The sequence below is a fragment of the Myotis myotis genome, unplaced genomic scaffold, assembly GCF_014108235.1.
Source record: "Myotis myotis isolate mMyoMyo1 unplaced genomic scaffold, mMyoMyo1.p scaffold_m19_p_5, whole genome shotgun sequence".
Classification (NCBI taxonomy): Eukaryota; Metazoa; Chordata; class Mammalia; order Chiroptera; family Vespertilionidae; genus Myotis; species Myotis myotis.
The window spans coordinates 98,051,411-98,069,512 of NW_023416357.1; the positions used below are offsets into that span (position 1 = coordinate 98,051,411).

At 43.5% G+C, this 18,102-nt stretch overlaps 1 protein-coding gene across 5 annotated transcripts in view; it reads right to left on the reverse strand.

Annotated features, from left to right (window-relative positions):
• RBFOX1 (RNA binding fox-1 homolog 1) overlaps positions 1 to 18,102 on the reverse strand; it is a 2,058,026-nt gene that overhangs the window by 894,136 nt on the left and 1,145,788 nt on the right. The window lies entirely within an intron of this gene.

An 18,102-nucleotide genomic window follows, 5' to 3' on the forward strand; every position in this document is an offset into this window, starting at 1 on the left:
GTCTGTACCTAGGCCTGAGTACGCACACCTGAGGGTTTATTCTCACCTGAGACCTGATATGATCCTCTTGGTTTGTGAGCTTGCACACACACACACATACACACACACAATGTGTGTATACATATATATATTTGTATATGCAATAAATATGTACACATATATATATATATAGGTATATATATATATGTACCCATGTGTATATATCTATCTCTACCTATCTGTCATTTTTCCAAGCCATTTGCAGGTAACTTGTAGGTATTTCACCCCCAAATATCTCAGCATGCATTCCTTAATAAGAACAGTCTGCTATATTATCACCATTCTATTATCACAGTTAGAAAATAAACTGTAATTCAAAATCATTACCAGATATCTCATATCTAGTGTCCTATGTAAATGTGTCCATGGCCATTTAGGGCCGTTCTGAACATAACCTTGGCCTTGCCTTCGATTGTTATGGCCTCTTTGTTTAATTTAGGTCAGAACCACCCCCCCCCCACACACACACACACACCGGGTTGCTTGTTTATTTTCATAACATTTTCACATAAATCTTCTGGGTAATGTCCTGTGAAAACTAATGATTCGCTGGTCATTAAATAAGTAAGTACTAAGTCGGAGTGGAGTCTCCAGTATCACCCACGCCCATTCCACTCCTGCAGGCAGCCTTCCTGACTGAGCCATCATCACCCCACACACCTGCAGTTCACACAGAGCATCTGAGTGGGGGCCTGTGCACCACACTGGGCCTGACACAACTTGTGGGCAAGTGACATTTAACTCTCATAATTTGCTTTTTTAAAAAATATTTTGGTTCCTTTTCTTTTTTAAATTGTGGTACCCCCCCCCCCCACACACACACACACCTTTCTTTTTCTTTCTGGTTTTACCTTAATTTTACCTTTTTGTTTGTTTGCTTGTTAAGCCATTTGAAAGGTGTAGAAAGCTCACCCTGAAATGCTTTGCCATGAATCTATTTATTACTTATCTGAACGTTCTCTTACAACCAGGGACAACTTTTTTCCCCAGGGAACATCTGACTCAAGTCTCTGGTGACATTTTTAGTTGTCATGACTTGAGGAGAGGGGATGCTGCGTGAATCTATTGGGTGGAGACCCAGGATGCTGCTAAACATCCTACAAGGCACAGAGCAGTCACCTACAACAATGATCTGGTCCAAAATGGAAATAATGCCACAACTGGGAAGCCCTGTTCTAAACACACACAAAATCATTATTAAACACATGAATGATAAATACATTAAAATTCAGCCATCATTAAATACATTTCTAATTTCCTTTTTCTATAAAATGTAACACACCTTCCAGTCTTCATAATTCCCCCAAAAAGGGCAATCAGCTGCAAAACTTGAAAACAACTGTGAAGGGTGCCCCTAGTGGCCAACTTGGGGACCTACACCTGAAAGCTCCCTTTCTCCTGTGGAGACAGGGCTGAGAAATTCCAACATCTGAAAATACAAGAAAAAAGCCCTGAATCTGTTGTGCTGTTATTTGCTGTTTTGTTTCTTAATTACCCTAGTCCAGATGCACCAATGATGCAATTTATATGCAAAAAAATCCATACTCAAGGCACAGGGATTTCACTCTTTCCCAGGAAGAACTGTCAAAGGATTCTAATATTTGCTCTGCGGAGAAAAACATCCTCGATCTAGAAATAGGTCACAGTGAGAAGATTTCTGAGTCAGGGGAAACTCAACATCTTTTTCAGATAAGCTCAAAATCTGGGAGAAGGAATAAGGGTTAAATAAAGTAGAAAGATAGTAATATCAATACTTGTGTTAAGGAGCATATTTACTTTTCTAAGCATAATTCTAGTGAATTCCACAAAGGACTCAATAAATGCTTGCGGGATTGATCATCAAGGTAGCTCACTTTGTCTTCTGAACAACCTGATTAAGTAGAAAGGGCAACGAATATCTCCATTTCACATATGTGAGAAATGAATCGCAAAGACAGAGGCTATTTTATGACTTCAACATGATCAGATAAACATTGAATACTTAGCCCTGGCTGGTATGGCTCAGTTGGTTGGGTATCATCCCACGCACCAAAAGGTTGCCAGTTCAATTCCTGGTCAAAGCACATGCCTGTTTTCAGGCTCCACCCCCAGTATGGGGCGTGCAGCAGACAGCCAATACATGTTCCACTCTTACATTGATGCTTCTCTCTCTCTCTCTCTCTCTCTCTCTCTCTCTCTCTCTCTCTCTCTCTCTCTCTCTCCCTTCTCTCTCTCTACAAACCAATAAAATATATTTTTTAAAATTGGACGCTTAATCCATTAGGCCAAGATTCTATTTGTTAGTAAAATGACTTGTCTCTCTCTCTCTCTCTCTCTCTCTCTCTCTCTCTCTCTCTCTCTCTCTCGTTCTGTGTATGGAGGGGGAGGGGGGTGTAGGAGATGGGTATTGTGATTGTGTTTTTTGTTTCTTTGTTTTTTCCTTGAACTAATGAGTTAAATTAAGTTTGTTATTTTGATTATTGTCTCAACTGACTGTATTTTATGGATGGAAATTAACTGTATATGTCACAAATTCATCACAGAACTACTTCTGCTAAATCTGGTTATACCTCTGAATCCTTCTCAACACAGTTTGCTGGGTAAAATTACTGTGTGATTAAAGTTTACTATCATGAAAAGAAGCACGGTTTTGTGTGTTTCTTAACCAAGATAGGGTGAAAATTAGACTTCTACTTACTCTGAGACCAAGACAGAAACATGAAGTTTTCTATAAACTGTGTTAAAAGTTACTCAGACCCAATCACCATGCAGCCCCATTTGCATTTATATTGTGATCTCTAGGTAAGCACTGAACGATTCCTGTGCTCACCATGGGCACTGAAACAGCAGAAGGCACTTCATTAATGTTTTGATCAGGAAGCTTCTAATATTGGAATGTTTGTCCAATGAATAGCTTGGGAAGTTAGGTGGCCACCTGCCATTCTTTCTGCCTTACACATATTAAACAAAGATTTAAATCATAACCACAGCAGTCATTCTGGTTACACCTCTACAGCCTGATAATGATCGACTTGACTTTTATATTAGAAAAGTAGAGTAAGAGCATAAAGCCCAAATGTTATATTAGAATAGAACCTAAATCACACTATCCACTAGAACAGGGGTGGGCAAACTTTTGGACTCGAGGGCCACAATGGGTTCTTAAACTGGACCGGAGGGCCAGAACAAAAGCATGGATGGAGTGTTTGTGTGAACTAATATAAATTCAAAGTAAACATCATTACATAAAAGGGTACGGTTTTTTTTTTTTAGTTTTATTCATTTCAAACGGGCCGGATCCAGCCCGCGGGCCGTAGTTTGCCCATGGCTGCACTAGAAGGTCAAAGAAATGAATGAAATGAGAAGTAATAACTATGATTCTACCACTTATTGAGTATTTACACTGATTCATACTGAACACTATTCTCTTTTAATTATTAAGCACAATCCAGTGTGATCCTATCTTATCACCCATTTTACAGATAAGGAAAATGAAATTCAGAGAAGTGAAATCACTTCCTCAAGACCACATTGTTACGAAACAGCAAAACGGGGTTGAACTTCATCATAGTCAGGAGCCTAAATGTTTAACCACCCTGTCGTGCCTCTCAGGCAGAAAACAAACAATACTGACTTAATAAACTCCAGGACAGTACAAAGTAAATCTCAGAAAAATATGAAAGAAAATAAACAGCTAAAACCTGTGGTTTTCTAAAGAAAGCGGTAGTATTTGTTTAACCTCCTTCTGATGAATTAACCATTAACAAATAGAACTAGAAAGCAGAAAGAAAAGGAAGAAGTTGCCCATAAAAAGAAGTCTTTCCTTCCTCACAGAACACACTGGGGTCCTGTTACATGACTAATTTGGTTTCATCCGAGTCCACTCTTTGTGTAAGCATTTCAAATTTTTGAGCAAAGGAAATCCTCCAAATACATTCCTCCCTTTTGCAATCCATGAGTAACTAGCATAACAAGATGAAGGGCCCACTGCCTGGAAGTGGGGGAACCTTGATCAATATTCCCCCATTAGTAGCAAAGGGTCTCAAGCACTCTTCCCACAGGTCCCTCGTGACCAGGAAGCATTATTTGTGGAAACTGGCCAGGGCTAGGAAGGGAAACTGAGGCCCAGAGGTGAAGCAATGCAATGGTGTCTGGAACAAGCAGAGAAAAATCTCCTTTTGCATCATGATTACAGATGAGTATTTCCCCAACTTCAGTTCATTGGCTTATCAACTTCACTGTTTTGGCATTATGCATGCACGGGTCACCTTAACAATGATTAAATGATTTTCTTTAAAGTAACTCTTTTATGCTTCAATAAAATGTAAAACACTATTTTATATCACCACTCAAACTGAAAAGCAGTCTAATTTTCCATAAATAGATGGAGACTATCAGACTAAATGAGTTGAAAACACAGCAATGCACCTCAATTGTTAAATTCTGGCTGGATATTTTATCTGCTGAAAATTCTCCCTATTGAAAAAAATTAGCAAGGGTTAGAGAGGTGTTAGAGACATATTGGTAACACAGAGAGATTGTTCTCTTTGACATTCAAAAAACTAAAATGGATTTGAAAGGATAATTATATATCCTTGCTCTATGATTCCATTACATTAAATGACAAATCTATGCACCACCCAAAATGACTTCATCCAGGAATGGTGGGGTATCCTATATAATAAATGGCTAATATGCAAACTGATCGAACAGCAGAATGATGGTCACTATGACATGCAGCCACCAGGGGGCAGATGCTCAACACTGGAGTTTCCCCCTGGTGGTCAGTGACCTCCCACAGCAGGAGTGCTGCTCAGCCAGAAGCCAGGCCGCAGGAGCCTCTCCTGCCTCCACGGCAACACTAAGGATGTCCAACTGACAGCTTAGGCCCGTGGGGAGTGGGCCTAAACTGGCAGTCGGGCATCCCCCAAGGGCTCCCAGATTGCAAGAGGGTGCAGGCTGGGCTAAGGGACCCCTCTCCCCCAAGTGCCTGAATTTCATGCACTGGGCCTCTAGTATGCTATATATACTTAGAAATTCTATGTAATCCACTCATCTACCAAGCCCTCTGGATGAACTATGTAACAAACCTTATCAACTATTCACAGGCAGTGAGTCACCTGAAAACCTTAAAGTGGGGGATATATTATCACTTCTTGAAATCAATTGGTCTGAGCCTCTATTCTGAGATACACTGGGCTTGAAGGATTCTCACCTCAGTTTGGCATAGCTTGTGTCTTAGAAACACTGTTTCCCAAAATCACACCACTAAAGGAAAATCTGATATACAACTGCTTCTCAAAAGGGAAACTCTTCTGTTATATGGAAATCTCTAAAGAGACCTCTCAGATCCGTGGTTCTCTTTTAAATGACATGAGTGCCTTCTACCTGTGCTGCCCAATAGAAAAGTTACCTGTGGCTACTGAGCACTTGAGATGGTGCCAGCCCAAAGTGAGACATCGTGCAAGAGCTAAATGCACACTGCATATTGAGGACGTAGTACAAATCGATAACTTTATCGATTACATGTTAAAGTGATAACATGGCATGAATGTTAAATAACAAATAGTACTAAATTTAATTTCACCTGTTCATTTTACCTTTTTAGTGTGGCTACTTGCACATGTGACATTACATATGCGGTTTGCATTCCTTTTCTGCTAGGTTAGATGGGAGATGTCGATTGGGTTAGTGCAAAGTCGGATGCTCTCTGTGGTTCCTTGCTGATGATCGATCAGTCTAGTAACATATAAAAATGATGTCCTGCTGTGACTGGTTTGGCTCAGTGGATAGAGCGTCGGCCTGGGTACTGAAAGGCCCCAGGTTCGATTCCAGTCAAGGGCATATACCTTGGTTGTGGGCACATCCCCAGTGGGAGGTGTGCAGGAGGCAGCTGATCGATGTTTCTCTCTCATCAATGTTTCTAACTCTCTATTCCTCTCCCTTCCTCTCTGTAAAAAATCAATAAAATATATATTTTTAAAAAATTATGCTCTAAAATGGCAACAGACTATGAAAGCAGGCCCTTTAATTTTAGGAGGTAAAAGTCACTGGCAGGTATTTAAAAGCTTTCCCCTCTCTGTTCAGTCTTCCCTCACTGTTAATAACCTTGATAATGATGTCAGAGATAAACAGCCCACTGCCTTTAAACTTAGAAAAGAGGGAGACAAGATTTCAGGGCTCATATGTGTATGGATAAAGCGAGCCAATCAATTCTGGAACAGTCCAAACTTGTTCCCTAATCAAAAGCACACTCTTCATGAGATTTTATCTTTGCTTGAAAATGTAAGGCTGTAATGAACCACCGGGTCATTGCTCTGCTTCTGTGCTTAATTTTTATTTATCCACGCTCCCTGATGTTTTCGATATAGAGCACTTAGTTTATGCAGGAGAGTTAAAACTTTCTTTTTGGGATCTTTTGATGTGGCTCCCCTTTGGGGGCAGTAAGTCTGTTTTGAAATTATAACAAAATAAAGATGTTTAGTCTTCATAGAAATATGTCATATATATCTATGTCTTCATATGTGCTTACACAGGTCAAATGTTACAACAGGGCCTCAATATGTTTTTCACTCTTAATTATGAGGCCACTGGGAGTAGCTTGAGAAAAGAGTGGTCTTTGGGGTTAAAGGAACCTCAGTCGTAATTGTGGCCCTGCTTCCTAACCATTGTGAAAGCTTAGAGCTTTCATGCAATATTTCTGGAATTCCATTTCATCATCTGAACAAAGGCAGGCATTTAAAAAGCTATCTACTTTAGTTGGGCATGCAGATTAAATGAATCAGGCTTCTAAAGCATGCAGCAATGGTCTTGTATGTTGAAAATATTTAGTGCTCAAAAAGAGGTGGTTATTCTTTTTGAAATCTTTCCTCTTCTGGTTCTATGCAGGAAAACAAGTAATCTGGAGCCTCCCCAGGTGTGTTCACCACCAAGGGCATGGGTCCGGGTCAGGCCCTTCCCACTTCCCCTGTGGGTTGCTCTGACACCTTTATTTACTACTAGAGGCCCGCTGCATGACATTCCTGCACTGGGGTGTGGGGGGTCCCTCAGCCCAGCCTTCTCGCAGCCCCAGACCCCTTGGGGGATGTCCACCTGCTGGCTTAGGCCTGCTCCTGAGGGGTTCTTAGCACTGCCGTGAGGTGGGTGAGGCTCCCGCCACCGCCGCTGTACTCGCCAACTGCGAGCCCGGCTTCTGGCTGAGCAGCACTCCCCCTGTGGGAGCAAGCACACTGAGCACCAAGGGGCAGCTCCTGCATTGAGCATCTGCCCCCTGGTGGTCAGTGCATGCCATAGTGAGCTGTTCTGCTGTTTGATCGATTTGCATATTAGCCTTTTATTATATAGGATTGCAAACTTGCTTGGGGCCACTGCATGGAGAAGTGCTATAGCTGCAAACCGGAGAGCTTAGAACTTCCCAGATTTGTAGGGAGGAAGGAGGGTATTCTGTCTCTAATGCATCTTCTCCCCAGACCTTTCAGATCATGATGGGCCTTTCTCAGAACTCCCAGTAACGCTACTTCTCACCTCGTGGGCCATTGTTCTCAAGCCTACCTGATAACTTTCCTGCCTGCACTCATGGCTCTCTATAATCTGATCCCAGTTGACCTAGGGAAGGAACTGTGTGTGAATGCATGTGTGTATGTGTATGCATGTACGTGTGTACATATACATGCACATGTGTGCATGTTTATGCATTTGTGTATTGTGTGGCCATGCATTGTATGCATGTATGCATGTGTGTATGCATGTGCATGTGTGTATATGTATGTTTCTGTGCATGTGTGTGTGTGTTCTCTCATGTGCAGCATCCTCTCATCTACTTCTGATGAAAACATCTCCTCTCCTCCTTGCTTGTCTTCAGTTTTCTGGTTGGAGACCTCTCTCCTCCAATTTCCCTTGGAATCCTTTTGAGTAGACACTTGGTCCAAGTTCCAGGGAACAACCTGAGACTCAGGCATAGCCACAGACAGCATTCCATACCAACAGTGTCAGGAACTGGTGTCAGCAAGAACACAGGGCCCACACCTGACTAAGCCAAGGACTGTGTCACTCCAACTGGTCAAAGGTAAGACCGGAATTAATCTTTGGAGCCATTTTGCTTTACTTGGGAAGAGCCTGCCTGTAATTAAGACAACTCTAAGATAAACAGAGCCCAGAGATGGAGACAGGCAACTTCCTGCGGACATGTTATGAGCACCTGGATCTAGTCAAGCCTGAAGCCAGATGGCCCTGGATTTTCAGAGGTGGGAGTGTCTTAGTTCCTAGGGCTGCTGTAACAAATCATCACAATCTGGGTGGCATAAAACAACACAAAAGTATTTTCTCCAAGTTATGGAGACTAGAAGTCTAAAATCAAGGTGTCAGGAGACCCATGTTCTCTATGAAGGCTCTAGGAAAGAATCCTTCCTTGCCTCTCCCATCTTCTTGTGGTTGCCAGGAACCCTTGGCTCTGCTTGGCTTGTAGTCTCATCACTCCTATCTCTGCCTCTGATTTCACAATGCCCCATCCTCTGTGTCTCTCATCCAAATCTTCCTCTCTTTTGTTTTATAAAAACACCATAGTTGGATTAGCGCCCTGATCCCCAATCCTATATGACCTCATCTTAACTTGATTAGGTCTACAAAGACCCTATGTCCATATAAGGTCATGTCCATAGGTCCTGGGGATTGGGACTTCCGACATATCTTTTTGAAGGTTATTATTCAACCCATTATATGAAGTTAATCAATTATATTTTTAGCTTGAGGCACTTTGAATTGCATTTCTATTACAATCATAAGAGAGCTTGTTCTCCCTTTCTGATCCCCTTTCCTTCATACTCTACATAAGCAGATTCTTTCCAGTTGGACTAGTCTCTCTGGGCCCACCTGCTGTGGCACTCCTCCAAATTCTAAACCCAGTTTTACTTCTATCACTGACTTGGCTATTATCATTCTCTGTCCAGGGCTGTATGTTGGCCCTTTATGTATATATGAATGTCTCATCTCTTGGATTGACCATAAATTTCTGTCTTTGCATTCATTCATTGCCTCTTCTCTGCCTCAGGCAGAAAAAAAAGAGCCAAATTCCTCCTTCAGACTTTTGTTCTATTCAGACCCTCAATGGATTGAATGATGCCCACCCACATTGGAGAGAGCAATCAACTTTACTGAGTGCACTGGTCCATGCTAATCTCATCTGGAAACACCCTCACAGACACATGAAGAAAGAAGGTATCATCCCTTGGCCAGTCCAGTTGACACAACATTAACTATCACCATGAGTTACTTTCTAATTCTCAAATCATAAATTAATGAAATTATGTTTGAATATAGAAAAATAAATATTTATCTTTACCTATGCAACTTTTATACATGATCATAATCAGAAGCACATGATATCTTATGAAATGTATTTTTATTTGAAATGATATCTATTACTTAGTCCTTGACCTCTGACACACACATATTAATCATTTTTAACAGCGTGTACACTCCATCAGGTTCTGTACTCAAGCCATTCCCTAAATATTGGACATTTAGGTTATAGTCAGTCTTTTTATATTGCAAATAAAAAAAAATGATGGTGTCTCTGTTTAGGTAATCTTTTGTTTCAATTAAAACAAAATATATTCATAGGATTAATTCATAATAATTCATGGGTTTAAGATTGGGATCAAAAGTATAATTATCTACATGGTTATTCATAGGTATGGAGACTCTGGTTTTTTAATTGATTTTCACCAAGTTGCAACAAAAGCAGTAAAAAAAATGTGGGAGCCAGTGTCAGGGCAACCTAGCCAAAATGGGATGAGGTAACATTCTCACTTTATGCTAATGTGGCTAATTTAGTAGGCAGAAATTAGTAGCTCACAGTGGCTTTAATTTGCATTTTGAACAGCTACCAAGGACAGGTGTTCACCATGTGTCTGATTCTACTTATGATTTCCCTTGCATGAATTTTCTATTGGGTCCTTAGTGATCACTCTCAGGCTTTTATGATTTCCCCATGAAAACATTCCTATCATAGGGGCACAATTAATATTTGTTCATGTGTGAATCAATAAATTGGTTCAACAGAAAAACTCAATCTGAATAGATAAAATTAAAAATTATATTTTTCTGCTATTACAATTTAGGATGCTATTTTGAGGAGATGCAAAGAGGCACTTAAAGTTTCCAATTATTTCTTTGACTTGATTCTCTATGAACCACGGGAACCAGTTATTTAACGGGCTCAGATGACTGAGAGGAGCTGTGAGACGTCTTGGCTGAGTCAGATCCTGCAAGCCAGCCAGGCTCATGGCAGGCATTTGCTCCCTGCCCCCCAAAGCCAGAAAAACTGGAGCTTGAGACATTTTCTGTTCTCAAGGATCTGTCCTTCAATCCACCCAGAAAACATTTTGGTTAAAAAGAAAATATGAAAAACTTCAGGTCGACCAGAAGATTCGGAAAGCTTTTAATTTGCAATGGCCACAGTAAAAGGTAATGCATTTTTGATGACTTCATGCAAAAACAAATCTTAACCTACAACTGGCCCCCCAAAAAAGCTCTAGTAAAATAACAATTCAGTATAAAATGTGCATGGCCTTGTCTGTGTGTGCACACGCGCATGTGTATACACACACATGCTTGCACATGTATGTGTGTATGTTTCCCGCACCCACCCTGGGATTCTGCTGCTGTGGCATCAAGTTCCACCAACAATTACTTCAGCAGTCTGGCTGCTGAGATGGATGGCACAATCCCTGGGTTTTCTGACCTTGATCAACACGAGGAAAATTTCAGCTGAACTGTGCAAAAGTGCCGGGACGACATAAATCACACTTGGACAGGGCATGCTTTCTATCTAAAGCATAAAGTCGCCCATCACATATCAAGAAGTGGGATCATAAAATACACCAACTGGTGAGCAAAAATTAATTAACGCTCACTCCACCCTTCACAGAAGAACTAATGGCCTTTTTTAATTATTAATTTTTTTTGGAGAAGAGGTGACAGGACTTTCCTAGAAAACTGGCTCTGCATTCAATTAAGCATTTTCTAAATACATTTTAATTTAGAGTTTAAAGAAAGAAGTGTCACTAAAAATTAGACAGAAAGAATAGACTTCTTTTGGGAAATAAATGACAAATGAAAACAATAGCTATAATTAAGGGTATTAAAATGTAAGGAATTCTGTCCAATTAATACATAACTGCAGAGAGATGACAAATATCACTATGAATAAATCACATTTTTTAAAATTCAGATTTTAATTATCAAGAACATAACCCTACCTATCAGAGGCTGAAGTCAGGTAAGTTATCACTGAAAATGTAATCGACAGGGTAGACTTCTCATAAGGCCCTTCTGCATTGAATTGCTTCCAACCCATGCACTGTCTATAAAATACCAGTGCCTTGACAGACACATATCCATAACGTAATAGGAGAAACAGGTGGGCCTAAACATAAAGACCTAGGAGTGAATGCAACAGAAGCATGAAGTCCCTGTCTTCTTGTCACCTCTGGGCTTCAATACAGAGATTTGGAGTTTGTGTCTCTCAACAGTTGCCAGATTCAGTGCCAGGAACCATCTACTCCTGGCACACTCACTGTAACCCCTTCATTCACCCTTGGCAGGCATCACCAATCAATCACGCACTCTCTAGCAGAACCCACATAGCAGACTCCTCATTAACACCGCATTCTATGCAGCCACTATCAATCTATGTTGACACCAGAGATTGAATCGCTTCCCAGTCCCAGGCTTACACGTTTAGCTGTTTCCATCCCTCTCTATGCACCTTCTCCTGGATTGATAAGCACCTGCAGAGACACCAAACCCTACACTTGTCATTGGAGACCTGGTACCCAGTCTCAGCTTTGTTCCTTACTTTGCTGTTTACTTCCTTGATCACACCAGAGATCTAAGAAACTGAGACAAGGATTGAAGAAGAGTAGGAGGGAAGCAAATATAAGAATGTCATAATAAGGCCGCTTGCATTTACTATGCCAAGCCAGGATGCTAAATTCTCAAAGTGTATTAGCTCATTGAGTTGCACTGTGACCCCAGAAATGATCTACTCTCCTCCTTTCCATTTTATATGAGAACATAAGCATCTGAGAGGTTAAATAACCAGGAAGTGAGCAAGCTGGGATTCAAACCCAGGCCTTTGAGAACCCTGAGCTAAAGCACTTAGCCACTCTGTGGCAGCTGTGGCTTATTCCATGAGCTTCCCAAAGCCAACTTCAAGGCCAAAGGGAGGGTTACCAGACAAAGGGCCTGATCTAGCTCAGCAGCTCTCCACTGATTCCCTCTCTCACATCTCCGTCCACAGCACTGCCGAGACTGCCAGCCCCCTCATCACTCTCACGGGCTAATTGAACTCCACACCAAGTCCGTTTCAGAAGCTTTTCCATGTTTATGTGCTTTCCCCAGGCCCTGGCCCACCACACCTTCAAATTTTCCTAAAATAAATGAAAGAAGAAAGTATGACGGACATCTCATTTTCAAAGTTTCATAAATGAGGAAAGCATCCGTTAACCTGCAGATGAAATATAAAAGGCCAGCGCAGAGACCCGTCCTGGAGTAAGACGCCCTGGTCTAAGAAGATAACTCTGTCACGCAGAGCCGCGAGGCCCTGGCTGGACCAGGAGCATTTTGATCACCTGGAGAGCCGACTGCTAGGGACTGCTTAATACCTTAGCAGTGGTCAACAAACTGCGGCTCGGCAAACCACGGCTCGCGAGCCACATGTGGCTCTTTGGCCCCTTGAGTGTGGCTCTTCCACAAAATACTGACTTCTGTGCATGGGCCACGAAGTTTCAATCACATTGTACGTGCGCTCCCGCACGTGGTATTTTGTGGAAGAGCCACACTCAAGGGGCCAAAGAGCCGCATGTGGCTCGCTAGCCACGGTTTGCCGACCACGGCCTTATAAGGGTGAGTGATTAAGGGGCAATTAAATGCAGACACATCGCAGAAGGCCATTCAGCATTGGCCCAGCTTATTTCTGTTGCGGTGAGGCCTCTGTAGCAGTCATTCCCATAAAGAGAGCTGTTCTTTGACTTGTGGGCCAGGCACTGAGCGTGTGCCATCCTCAGGCCCATCTACTGCCTTCTCCTGAGCAGCATCTTCAGTGACCGCCTGGACTTGAATGCCAGACTACACTTACTGCCCCGTGATCTCAGGCACATTAGTTAACGCCTCTCTCGCTCAGGGTTCTTATCTGTAAAACAGGGATATAAATTGTATGTATCTGCAAGGATCTTTATAAGGATTCAGTAATGGAATGACCGAGCCTGGCATATAGTACATGCTCACTGCATGCTGGTTGCAATTACTGTTGACCATCGTCTCTTCCAGAAAAACAATCAATTAAGGCTACCTTTAGGGACTCTACTTTTAGTCCATTTAAGTCCGTCAGCTGGACCCATCCTACTTTTGGTCATGGGTGAAGGCAGAGGGCTGCTATGTACAGCCAAGTGACTTGAGCTAAACCAACCAGCCTCACCCCCAGGAATTGTGCTAAAACTATTGAAAAAGAAGCTCTCTCTTTTCATGGGTAGGATTCCAGCTTACAGCTAGTGGCCACCTCATTTACATTTTAAACACCAGGATCAAGCAATACCAGAAGGCAGACCGATTTTACTGTCATTTCACTCACCAGCTGTCTTTTTCTCTGTCTTGAAGCTGGTCCAACCTGGTTTCCTATTGAAGATGTCCTGACTCATACAGCCCACAAAATATACGCGGCACGTGTTGTCTAGCCCCATGTTACAGCTGTGTGGCTGTGATTCAGAAAGATAATGTGAGTTCCCCAGGATCTCTCAATTTATAAAGGGTAGAGCCAAGATTCAAACCCAGCTCTACTGCACTGCCATTTGAAATAAATTGTGTAGATGTGAACAAAATGCTGATGAATTCTTGGCAGCAACCCATTTGTGGACTTCCATCCCCTCCCATTTGAGGCTCCACACACATACTTCCAGACACTGAGCTATATCATTTCTACTCTTGGCTACGTAAAAACAACGTTGAGTCTGGCCGTCGGTGGCTGCGTGTGCAGCTCTCTCTCATGATGCCCTATTTCCTAGCAGAAAACAGGGTGCACAGCAAATCTCACCCAGATCTCAGCCAAAGTCCTTGCTGAACAAAGGAGTGGAGGCAAGTCTGCAAATGTGCGCTGCCTGCAGGCGCCGAGAGGCACCGTTCTGTGCCTGGAGGTGGTGGGAGGGAGAGTGAGCGCTGCCCTACACTCAGCCCAAACACAGGCTGGCGAATGGCTGTGAATGCACTTGGAATGAGTGTCTTGCCGCCAGGAATGATGGTTAAAAATCTTAAGAAGATTCACAGTCCTGAGGAATTTGCAAGAGATGTTGTCCATTGGCACAAGCAGAATAGCCAAGCAATACAAAGGCTTTGCTGGTGTTAAATGGCCAGGACAGTGGAGCCATGGGTGACTTGCTGGAGTTGTGACTGGCCAAGCATGGACTATGAGCAAGTGGACAGCATGAGGCAAGGGGACTGTCTTATGCGTCTGGTTATTCCATAGGATCAGCTCCCATTCCAGGTACAATAGAATCCATTCTATGGTAAAAGACAAAACACTACCCTGCTCATAAGGCTTCAGATGATGTGGCCCTCGTCTGCTTCCCAGCCTCCTCTCAAGCCACACAGCTCTATTCAGTTCACAAACAATGCCGTGCCTCCTTCTTCAGATGTCCATCTCTGTACCAGGCCCAAGCGGGTCTCCTTGCTTCCCCCTCCAAATATCATTCCTCGGGGATGCTTTCATTTTCATTTCCACAGCTTTGGGGAATCTCGGAGCATTTTCCCATTTAATGCACACATATAATTGGCCACAAACAAAGGACATTTGGAGCAAAAAAGAAACCTGATCCCCAGGTGAATTCTGTGAAGCTCACCAATGTGCTCACTGCAGGCTTTGCCCCTGTCTGACTTGAAGATCTCATTTTGATCTTTAATGAGATACTGATCCAAGAACACACCCCATCCCTGGGAGAGCCCCTCTGAGCATGGATCATGCCTCTTCCTTCGTGTCTGTTCTGCCTGTCAGAGCCCAAAGGACTAATCCACTCCCATCCCCACAGCAAGAGAGCAGTGCTAATAGGAAACCAACTCTTTTCAACTTCACTGGCATCCAAGCCTCTACAATCCAGGAGATTAATTTATTGTCCAAGCTGTTTATCAACTCATCAACTTGTCTACTCATGGCATCAGTCATACACAGACCCTTAAACTGAGCAGTGTCTGACATGTTCCTGGGTGGAGCTGCCCGTGACCCACGGAAGAGTTGCCAGACCACATGGGTAGTACTGATCCACCCCCTCGCAAGCCCAGGCCTTCCTCTGCACCTCCTGTGCAGCTCCAGGTCCGGCTCATGCCCTCTTGTCTGCAGTCTAGCCCAGGCCCCAAATCCATCCACCCTGACTCCTTCCAGTCCCCCTTGCAGATGAGTAGAGTTTGAAACTTCCCAAATGCAAACCCAAGTCTCTCTTTCGATGGCAAACCCACCATTAGAAAACAGTGTTTCTTAACCTCTAGTTATTTGCAATCCATGTAAACAATTGTTTTCTATATCAAACTTTCATTTCATGAACTCAGTTCTTTTGTTCTTGATGGATGTGTGAAAATTATACAAATAAATATGAAGTGGGTTTTTTTTAAAAGGAAATAGTTATTGGAGTCAATGGAAAGAGCAGTATCCTTGTCATTCATAGAATAGAACCCTAATCAAAACAAAAACGATGATAATAAGTTATACTGACAGAGCGGAATTGTCTGTCAAAGTTCTGGGTCTCTTGGTTAAAAGGTACATTAGCATATGTTTGATACATTTTGGTTTGTTAAATGAACAAAATCCCAAATTATTTCTCCTTGATATAATCCCAACTGTTGATAACAATTGATGAGAAAATGACTTCAGCTTGTCACTAAGTGGTTTGATGCCACGTCCATGAGCCACCTGAAGGCACTTCCTTCATGGGCAATGCTGGCCTGCAGGAAACCACGGTCCTCCTCTGCCACCCATCTGTGCAAAGGGGATGCCTGGCTGGCAATCCGGCCCCACTATTTCTCAGAGTCCTGGTTGACTTCACCTTGTAGCCAAAACCTTCATCTTCACTCCTGCACTCCACCAAGCCAGCCTCTACCCCACCTCCAAGCTCTGCCCCCACCCCCATGCTGTGTCCCCACCTCCATGCTATGCCCCCACCTCTATGCTGTGCCCTTACCTCCATGCTATGTCCCCAGTCTGTCTTCCTCAAGACTCTCTCTTTGGCTGCATTAGTAACACAGTTTCATCTCCTTGGTTCCATACAGGTATGGCCCCACCCAGTAAGGACCTGAACTTACACTGGGAGAGGAGATGGATGCAAAGCCCCAACCCACTGGCATGGCAAACACTCCCCTTCACACCTTCTATCTCTCCAGAGCCACTGGAATACGCACACTGGACTCTCATCTGCCTTAACCGTTGGGGCCGCATCTCCCTGCACCTGCCCATGCTGTTCCCTCTGCTAGGAGGGCCTTCCTTCCATACACACAGGCCCTGGAATCAGGCCCAAGAGAGCTTCTCCTAATCCATCGAGCCACCAGGCCTGAGAGCCTATCAACCCACTTCTGCACACATGTTGGGTTTGGTTTGCACAGTGTTTTAAATATCAGTGGTTTTACATTAAAATCCAGATGTTCAGATTGGCTCAGAAAATGGCTACACTGCACCTACATTCCACGTGGCAACAGGCAGCTGTACAGCTGCCCTGCAGGTGGGGCCATTTCTCTGGAGTCCTCACCTGTCCCAGCCACGTCACATCACCATGCAGCTGCCTCCGTCTCTCTCGACTAATGTGTGATGTCTGCCTGAGCCTGGCAGACAGGTGGGTGTTGATTCCTGACTTTGGCCAAGCATCTCTCTCTCTCTAAACTATTCCAGAGATCTCCTAGGTCTCATCGCATGTCTATTTCTCGGAACCCCCAGGACATTTGCTTATTAAAGGAATTTACTTATAAATGACATGGAATGCCTGTCATTATGACCATTAGCAGAAACAAAAACAAAAGTAGCTATTGTTGGCTGAGTTATTTTGTGGCAGGCATTACATGGACTGTTTTGCAGTGTTATCTTCTCAATTCCTCAAATCAACTTTCCAAGCGGATTTTATTATCTCCAAGTCACAGACAGGCAAGTGGAGACTGAGGCGAGGGAAGAAAGCTGCCCAGGCCACAGAGCTGCTGAGCAGGGGAAGCAGGACAAAAGCCCAGGAAGTCCTGGCTGCCGCCTGTGGCTTTAACTACTGCATCTGCTGACTCCTTTGCTTTGAGCATGGAATTTCCAACTCTTGTAGGACACCCTGCTGGAAACTCACAGGCTAGGAACCGGACCAGGTCTTTGGGAAACTGAAGCCAGAACTGTGCCCTGAAGCCACTATCTCCCCTCCTCAAGACCAGAGCCAGTGGCCACCCCTCAGGCAGGTGCCAGGGGCTCAGCAGAGGGTCTGGGATGGGCGATGCTGTGGTGAATCTACAGCAAGCCAGCCAGAGCCAGGACATCAGGGGCTGGAAGGTTGTCCCTAATTGAAAAGCAGATTCTTTACTTGGCAATGGGTGGAGAGACCAGCCTAGGTGCAAATTCTTCCATCAGAAAGGGCAATTCTCATATCCTACAAATTTAATCATTGTCATGTGTACATATGTGTACATGTATGTGCATCTATGTGCATGTATGTGTAAGGCATTCGAGCTAAGAGCATAGCTTCTGAAAGGAAACATCTCAGAATCCACATCCTGACCTATGACACAACCTGAGTGATCTCAGGCAAGTCACTTAACCTCCCCTGTGTAGTGAGGTGGTGTGGTGCCTCCACGCACAGCTGTTCTAAGTATCTGCAGGTGCATGCCATGGCTGAGCTAGAGGGAATGTTGCAAGAGGAAAAGTGCAGAACTTTCTGTGTTACCCACAGGGTCTACCTCCCGGTCAGCATCCTGTTCAATCAGACCCAATCTGAGAGTCGCCATCACGTGGCAAACCATTCAGAACCCATATGTGCAATTTCACTGCGGCTCTGGAATAGCTTAGCCGCACCAGCCCAGTCAGTA